We start from the raw sequence: 9,649 nt of genomic DNA, 5'->3' as shown, positions 1-9,649 counted from the left end.
ACGTTGAAAAGCATGCGATGCTGCTCTTTTTAGCACCCGCACATGGATTTGTGCCAAAACGCGTTTTAACTTGCACATGCATCTTTTTGGTAGACGCGACCCAGTTTTCTGCAAACCACACGATAGCATGCAAGTGGTGCTTTTGGCAGACCGCGCGCGTGGATTTCTACCAAACGACGTGAAAAGCATGCCGATGCTGCTCTTTTAGCACCGCACATGGATTTGTGCCAAAACGCGTTTTAGCATGCACATCATCTTTTGTTAGACGCGACCGCAGTTTTCTGCAAAACACAAGATATGCTGCAAATTGTGCTTTGCAGAACGGCGCGCGTGGATTTCTACCAAACGACGTGAAAAGCATGCCGATGCTGCTCTTTTTACACCCACAGGATTTGTGCCAAAACGCGGTTTTAAGCTTGCACATGCACTTTTGGTAGACCGACGCAGTTTCTGCAAAACCACACGATATGCATGAAAATGTGCTTTTGGCAAGAACGCGCGACGTGGATTTCTACCTAACGACGTGAAAAGCATGCCGATGCTGCTATTTTTAGAACCGGGGGGGGGGAGCACATGATTTGTGCCAAAACGCGTTTTAAGCATGCACATGCATCTTTTGGTAGACGCGGACGCAGTTTTCTGCAAAACGCACTCGAGTATGCATGCAAATGGTGCTTTGGCAGAACGCCGCGTGGTTCGTGATGCGTTTACCAAACGACGTGATAAAGCATGCTGATGCTGCTCTTTTAGCACCCGCACATGGATTTGTGCCAAAACGCGTTTTTAAGCTTGCACATGCATCTTTTGGTAGACGCGGACGCAGTTTTCTGCAAAACCACACGATATGCATGAAATGGTGCTTTTGGCAAGAACGCGCGCGTGGATTTCTACCAAGCGACGTGAAAAGCATGCCGATGCTGCTCTTTTTAGCACCCGCACATGGATTTGTGCCAAACGCGTTTTAAGCATGCACATGCATCTTTTGGTAGACGCGGACGCAGTTTTCTGCAAAACCACACGATATGCATGCAAATGGTGCTTTTCGTCAGAACGCGCGCGTGGATTTCTACCAACGACGTGAAAAGCATGCCGATGCTGCTCTTTTTAGCACCCGCACATGGATTTCGTTGCCAAAACGCGTTTTAAGCATGCACATGCATCTTTTGGTAGACGCGGACGCAGTTTTCTGCAAACCACACGATATGCATGCAATTGGTGCTTTGGCAGAACGCGCGCAGTGGATTTCTACCAAACGACGTGAAAGCATGCCGATGCTGCTCTTTTAGCACCCGCACTGGATTTGTGCCAAAACGCGTTTTAAGCATGCACATGCATCTTTTGGTAGACGCGGACGCAGTTTTCTGCAAAACCACACGATATGCATGCAAATGGTGCTTTGGCAGAACGCGCGCGTGGATTTCTACCAAACGACGTGAAAAGCATGCCGATGCTGCTCTTTTTAGCACCCGCACATGGATTTGTGCCAAAACGCGTTTTAAGCATGCACATGCATCTTTTGGTAGACGCGGACGCAGTTTTCTGCAAACCACACGATATGCATGCAAATGGTGCTTTTGGCAGAACGCGCGCGTGGATTTCTACCAACGACGTGAAAAGCATGCCGATGCTGCTCTTTTTAGCACCCTGCACATGGATTTGTGCCAAAACGCGTTTTAAGCATGCACATGCATCTTTTGGTAGACGCGGACGCAGTTTTCTGCAAAAACACACGATATGCATGCAAATGGGTGCTTTTGGCAGAACGCGCGCGTGGATTTCTACCAAACGACGTGAAAAGCATGCCGATGCTGCTCTTTTTAGCACCCGCACATGGATTTGTGCCAAAACGCGTTTTAAGCTTGCACATGCATCTTTGGTAGACGCGGACGCAGTTTTCTGCAAAACCACACGATATGCATGCAAATGGTGCTTTTGGCAAGAACGCGCGCGTGGATTTCTACCAAACGACGTGAAAAGCATGCCGATGCTGCTCTTTTTAGCACCCGCACATGGATTTGTGCCAAAACGCGTTTTTAAGCATGCACATGCATCTTTGGTAGACGCGGACGCAGTTTTCTGCAAACCACACGATATGCATGCAAATGGTGCTTTTGGCAGAACGCGCGCGTGGATTTCTACCAAACGACGTGAAAAGCATGCCGATGCTGCTCTTTTTAGCACCCGCACATGGATTCGTGCCAAAACGCGTTTTAAGCTTGCACATGCATCTTTTGGTAGACGCGGACGCAGTTTTCTGCAAACCACACGATATGCATGCAAATGGTGCTTTAGGCAGAACGCGCGCGTGGATTTCTACCAAACGACGTGAAAAGCATGCTGATGCTGCTCTTTTAGCACCCGCACATGGATTTGTGCAAAACGCGTTTTAAGCATGCACATGCATCTTTTGGTAGACGCGGACGCAGTTTTCTGCAAAACCACACGATATGCATGCAAATGGTGCTTTTGGCAGAACGCGCGCGTGGATTTCTACCAAACGACGTGAAAAGCATGCCGATGCTGCTCTTTTTAGCACCCGCACATGGATTGTTGCCAAAACGCGTTTTAAGCATGCACATGCATCTTTTGGTAGACGCGGACGCAGTTTTCTGCAAAACCACACGATATGCATGCAAATGGTGCTTTTGGCAGACCGCGCGCGTGGATTTCTACCCAAACGACGTGAAAAGCATGCCGATGCTGCTCTTTTTAGCACCCGCACATGGATTTGTGCCAAAACGCGTTTTAAGCATGCACATGCATCTTTTGTAGACGCGGACGCAGTTTTCTGCAAAACCACACGATATGCATGCAAATGGTGCTTTTGCAGAACGCGCGCGTGGATTTCTACCAAACGACGTGAAAAGCATGCCGATGCTGCTCTTTTTAGCACCCGCACATGGATTTGTGCCAAAACGCGTTTTTAAGCATGCACATGCATCTTTTGGTAGACGCGGACGCAGTTTTCTGCAAAACCACACGATATGCATGCAAATGGTGCTTTTGGCAGAACGCGCGCGTGGATTTCTACCAAACGACGTGAAAAGCATGCCGATGCTGCTCTTTTTAGCACCCGCACATGGATTTGTGCCAAAACGCGTTTTAAGCATGCACATGCATCTTTTGGTAGACGCGGACGCAGTTTTCTGCAAAACCACACGATATGCATGCAAATGTGCTTTTGGCAGAACGCGCGCGTGGATTCTACCAAACGACGTGAAAAGCATGCCGATGCTGCTCTTTTTAGCACCCGCACATGGATTTGTGCCAAACGCGTTTTAAGCATGCACATGCATCTTTTGGTAGACGCGGACGCAGTTTTCTGCAAAACCACACGATATGCATGCAAATGGTGGCTTTTGGCAAGAACGCGCGCGTGGATTTCTACCAAACGACGTGAAAAGCATGCCGATGCTGCTCTTTTAGCACCCGCACATGGATTTGTGCCAAAACGCGTTTTAAGCATGCACATGCATCTTTTGGTAGACGCGACGCAGTTTTCTGCAAAACCACACGATATGCATGCAAATGGTGCTTTTGCAGAACGCGCGCGTGGATTTCTACCAAACGACGTGAAAAGCATGCCGATGCTGCTCTTTTTAGCACCCGCACATGGATTTTGTGCCAAAACGCGTTTTAAGCATGCACATGCATCTTTTGGTAGACGCGGACGCAGTTTTCTGCAAAACCACACGATATGCATGCAAGTGGTGCTTTTGGCCAGACCGCGCGCGTGGATTTCTACCAACGACGTGAAAAGCATGCCGATGCTGCTCTTTTTAGCACCCGCACATGGATTTGTGCCAAAACGCGTTTTAAGCATGCACATGCATCTTTTGGTAGACGCGGACGCAGTTTTCTGCAAAACCACACGATATGCATGCAAATGGTGCTTTTGCAGAACGCGCGCGTGGATTTCTACCAAACGACGTGAAAAGCATGCCGATGCTGCTCTTTTTAGCACCCGCACATGGATTTGTGCCAAAACGCGTTTTAAGCTTGCACAGCATCTTTTGGTAGACGCGGACGCAGTTTTCTGCAAAACCACACGATATGCATGCAAATGGTGCTTTTGGCAAGAACGCGCGCGTGGATTTCTACCAAACGACGTGAAAAGCATGCCGATGCTGCTCTTTTTAGCACCCGCACATGGATTTGTGCCAAAACGCGTTTTAAGCATGCACATGCATCTTTTGGTAGACGCGGACGCAGTTTCTGCAAAACCACACGATATGCATGCAAATGGTGCTTTTGGCAGAACGCGCGCGTGGATTACTACCAAACGACGTGAAAAGCATGCCGATGCTGCTCTTTTAGCACCCGCACATGGATTCGTGCCAAAACGCGTTTTAAGCATGCACATGCATCTTTTGGTAGACGCGGACGCAGTTTTCTGCAAAACCACACGATAATGCATGCAAATGGTGCTTTAGGCAGAACGCGCGCGTGGATTTCTACCAAACGACGTGAAAAGCATGCTGATGCTGCTCTTTTTAGCACCCGCACATGGATTTGTGCCAAAAACGCGTTTTAAGCATGCACATGCATCTTTTGGTAGACGCGGACGCAGTTTTCTGCAAAACCACACGATATGCATGCAAATGGTGCTTTTGGCAGAACGCGCGCGTGGATTTCTACCAAACGACGTGAAAAGCATGCCGATGCTGCTCTTTTTAGCACCCGCACATGGATTTGTGCCAAAACGGCGTTTAAGCATGCACAGCATCTTTTGGTAGACGCGGACGCAGTTTTCTGCAAAACCACACGATATGCATGAAATGGTGCTTTTGGCAAGAACGCGCGCGTGGATTTCTACCAAACGACCGTGAAAAGCATGCCGATGCTGCTCTTTTTAGCACCCGCACATGGATTTGTGCCAAAACGCGTTTTAAGCATGCACATGCATCTTTTGGTAGACGCGGACGCAGTTTTCTGCAAAACACACGATATGCATGCAAATGGTGCTTTTGGCAGAACGCGCGCGTGGATTCTACCAAACGACGTGAAAAGCATGCCGATGCTGCTCTTTTTAGCACCCGCACATGGATTTCGTGCCAAAACGCGTTTTAAGCATGCACATGCATCTTTTGGTAGACGCGACGCAGTTTTCTGCAAAACCACACGATATGCATGCAAATGGTGCTTTTGGCAGAACGCTCGCGTGGATTTCTACCAAACGACGTGAAAAGCATGCCGATGCTGCTCTTTTAGCACCCGCACATGGATTTGTGCCAAAACGCGTTTTAAGCATGCACATGCATCTTTTGGTAGACGCGGACGCAGTTTTCTGCGAAACCACACGATATGCATGCAAATGGTGCTTTTGGCAGAACGCGCGCGTGGATTTCTACCAAACGACGTGAAAAGCATGCCGATGCTGCTCTTTTAGCACCCGCACATGGATTTGTGCCAAAACGCGTTTTAAGCATGCACATGCATCTTTTGGTAGACGCGGAGCGCAGTTTTCTGCAAAACCACACGATATGCATGCAAATGGTGCTTTTTGCAAGAACGCGCGCGTGGATTTCTACCAAACGACCTGAAAAGCATGCCGATGCTGCTCTTTTTAGCACCCGCACATGGATTTGTGCCAAAACGCGTTTTAAGCATGCACATGCATCTTTTGGTCGACGCGGACGCAGTTTTCTGCAAAACCACACGATATGCATGCAAATGGTGCTTTTGGCAGAACGCGCGCGTGGATTTCTACCAAACGACGTGAAAAGCATGCCGATGCTGCTCTTTTTAGCACCCGCACATGGATTTGTGCCAAAACGCGTTTTAAGCATGCACATGCATCTTTTGGTAGACGCGGACGCAGTTTTCTGCAAAACCACACGATATGCATGCAAATGGTGCTTTTGGCAAGAACGCGCGCGTGGATTTCTACCAACGACGTGAAAAGCATGCCGATGCTGCTCTTTTTAGCACCCGCACATGGATTTGTGCCAAAACGCGGTTTTAAGCATGCACATGCATCTTTTGGTAGACGCGGACGCAGTTTTCTGCAAAACCACACGATATGCATGCAAATGGTGCTTTTGGCAGACGCGCGCGTGGATTTCTACAAACGACGTGAAAAGCATGCCGATGCTGCTCTTTTTAGCACCCGCACATGGATTTGTGCCAAAACGCGTTTTAAGCATGCACATGCATCTTTTGGTAGACGCGGACGCAGTTTTCTGCAAAACCACACGATATGCATGCAAATGGTGCTTTTGCAGAACGCGCGCGTGGATTTCTACCAAACGACGTGAAAAGCATGCCGATGCTGCTCTTTTTAGCACCCGCACATGGATTTGTGCCAAAACGCGTTTTAAGCATGCACATGCATCTTTTGGTAGACGCGGACGCAGTTTTCTGCAAAACCACACGATATGCATGCAAATGGTGCTTTTGGCAGAACGCGCGCGTGGATTTCTACCAAACGACGTGAAAAGCATGCCGATGCTGCTCTTTTTAGCACCCGCACATGGATTTGTGCCAAAACGCGTTTTAAGCATGCACATGCATCTTTTGGTAGACGCGGACGCAGTTTTCTGCAAAACCACACGATATGCATGCAAATGGTGCTTTTGGCAGAACGCGCGCGTGGATTTCTACCAAACGACGTGAAAAGCATGCGATGCTGCTCTTTTTAGCACCCGCACATGGATTCGTGCCAAAACGCGTTTTAAGCATGCACATGCATCTTTTGGTAGACGCGGACGCAGTTTTCTGCAAAACAACACGATATGCATGCAAATGGTGCTTTTGGCAGAACGCGCGCGTGGATTTCTACCAAACGACGTGAAAAGCATGCCGATGCTGCTCTTTTTAGCACCCGCACATGGATTTGTGCGAAAACGCGTTTTAAGCATGCACATGCATCTTTTGGTAGACGCGGACGCAGTTTTCTGCAAAACCACACGATATGCATGCAAATGGTGCTTTTGGCAGAACGCGCGCGTGGATTTCTACCAAACGACGTGAAAAGCATGCCGATGCTGCTCTTTTTAGCACCCGCACATGGATTTGTGCCAAAACGCGTTTTAAGCATGCACATGCATCTTTTGGTAGACGCGGACGCAGTTTTCTGCAAAACCACACGATATGCATGCAAATGGTGCTTTTGGCAGAACGCGCGCGTGGATTTCTACCAAACGACGTGAAAAGCATGCCGATGCTGCTCTTTTTAGCACCCGCACATGGATTTGTGCCAAAACGCGTTTTAAGCATGCACATGCATCTTTTGGTAGACGCGGACTCAGTTTTCTGCAAAACCACACGATATGCATGCAAATGGTGCTTTTGGCAAGAACGCGCGCGTGGAATTCTACCAAACGACGTGAAAAGCATGCCGATGCTGCTCTTTTTAGCACCCGCACATGGATTTGTGCCAAAACGCGTTTTAAGCATGCACATGCATCTTTTGGTAGACGCGACGCAGTTTTCTGCAAAACCACACGATATGCATGCAAATGGTGCTTTTGGCAGAACGCGCGCGTGGATTTCTACCAAACGACGTGAAAAGCATGCCGATGCTGCTCTTTTTAGCACCCGCACATGGATTTGTGCCAAAACGCGTTTTAAGCATGCACATGCATCTTTTGGTAGACGCGGACGCAGTTTTCTGCAAAACCACACGATAGGCATGCAAACGTTGCTTTTGGCAGAACGCGCGCGTGGATTTCTACCAAACGACGTGAAAAGCATGCCGATGCTGCTCTTTTTAGCACCCGCACATGGATTTGTGCCAAAACGCGTTTTAAGCATGCACATGCATATTTTGGTAGACGCGGACGCAGTTTTCTGCAAAACCACACGATATGCATGCAAATGGTGCTTTTGGCAAGAACGCGCGCGTGGATTTCTACCAAACGACGTGAAAAGCATGCCGATGCTGCTCTTTTTAGCACCCGCACATGGATTTGTGCCAAAACACGTTTTAAGCATGCACATGCATCTTTTGGTAGACGCGGACGCAGTTTTCTGCAAAACCACATGATATGCATGCAAATGGTGCTTTTGGCAGAACGCGCGCGTGGATTTCTACCAAACGACGTGAAAAGCATGCGATGCTGCTCTTTTTAGCACCCGCACATGGATTTGTGCCAAAACGCGTTTTAAGCATGCACATGCATCTTTTGGTAGACGCGGACGCAGTTTTCTGCAAAACCACACGATATGCATGCAAGTGGTGCTTTTGGCAGACCGCGCGCGTGGATTTCTACCAAACGACGTGAAAAGCATGCCGATGCTGCTCTTTTTAGCACCCGCACATGGATTTGTGCCAAAACGCGTTTTAAGCATGCACATGCATCTTTTGGTAGACGCGGACGCAGTTTCTGCAAAACCACACGATATGCATGCAAATGGTGCTTTTGGCAGAACGCGCGCGTGGATTTCTACCAAACGACGTGAAAAGCATGCCGATGCTGCTCTTTTTAGCACCCGCACATGGATTTGTGCCAAAACGCGTTTTAAGCTTGCACATGCATCTTTTGGTAGACGCGGACGCAGTTTTCTGCAAAACCACACGATATGCATGCAAATGGTGCTTTTGGCAAGAACGCGCGCGTGGATTTCTACCAAACGACGTGAAAAGCATGCCGATGCTGCTCTTTTTAGCACCCGCACATGGATTTGTGCCAAAACGCGTTTTAAGCATGCACATGCATCTTTTGGTAGACGCGGACGCAGTTTTCTGCAAAACCACACGATATGCATGCAAATGGTGCTTTTGGCAGAACGCGCGCGTGGATTACTTCCAAACGACGTGAAAAGCATGCCAATGCTGCTCTTTTTAGCACCCGCACATGGATTCGTGCCAAAACGCGTTTTAAGCATGCACATGCATCTTTTGGTAGACGCGGACGCAGTTTTCTGCAAAACACACGATATGCATGCAAATGGTGCTTTAGGCAGAACGCGCGCGTGGATTTCTACCAAACGACGTGAAAAGCATGCTGATGCTGCTCTTTTTAGCACCCGCACATGGATTTGTGCCAAAACGCGTTTTAAGCATGCACATGCATCTTTTGGTAGACGCGGACGCAGTTTTCTGCAAAACCACACGATATGCATGCAAATGGTGCTTTTGGCAGAACGCGCGCGTGAATTTCTACCAAACGACGTGAAAAGCATGCCGATGCTGCTCTTTTTAGCACCCGCACATGGATTTGTGCCAAAACGCGTTTTAAGCATGCACATGCATCTTTTGGTAGACGCGGACGCAGTTTTCTGCAAAACCACACGATATGCATGAAAATGGTGCTTTTGGCAAGAACGCGCGCGTGGATTTCTACCAAGCGACCTGAAAAGCATGCCGATGCTGCTCTTTTTAGCACCCGCACATGGATTTGTGCCAAAACGCGTTTTAAGCATGCACATGCATCTTTTGGTAGACGCGGACGCAGTTTTCTGCAAAACCACACGATATATATGCAAATGGTGCTTTTGGCAGAACGCGCGCGTGGATTGTCTACCAAACGACGTGAAAAGCATGCCGATGCTGCTCTTTTTAGCACCCGCACATGGATTTGTGCCAAAACGCGTTTTAAGCATGCACATGCATCTTTTGGTAGACGCGGACGCAGTTTTCTGCAAAACCACACGATATGCATGCAAATGGTGCTTTTGGCAGAACGCTCGCGTGGATTTCTACCAA

Source organism: Dermacentor variabilis, unplaced genomic scaffold (assembly GCF_050947875.1).
Source record: "Dermacentor variabilis isolate Ectoservices unplaced genomic scaffold, ASM5094787v1 scaffold_100, whole genome shotgun sequence".
NCBI classification, from domain to species: Eukaryota; Metazoa; Arthropoda; class Arachnida; order Ixodida; family Ixodidae; genus Dermacentor; species Dermacentor variabilis.
The sequence above is the reverse complement of the archived record's forward strand: the minus strand, read 5'-3'. Positions refer to the sequence as shown.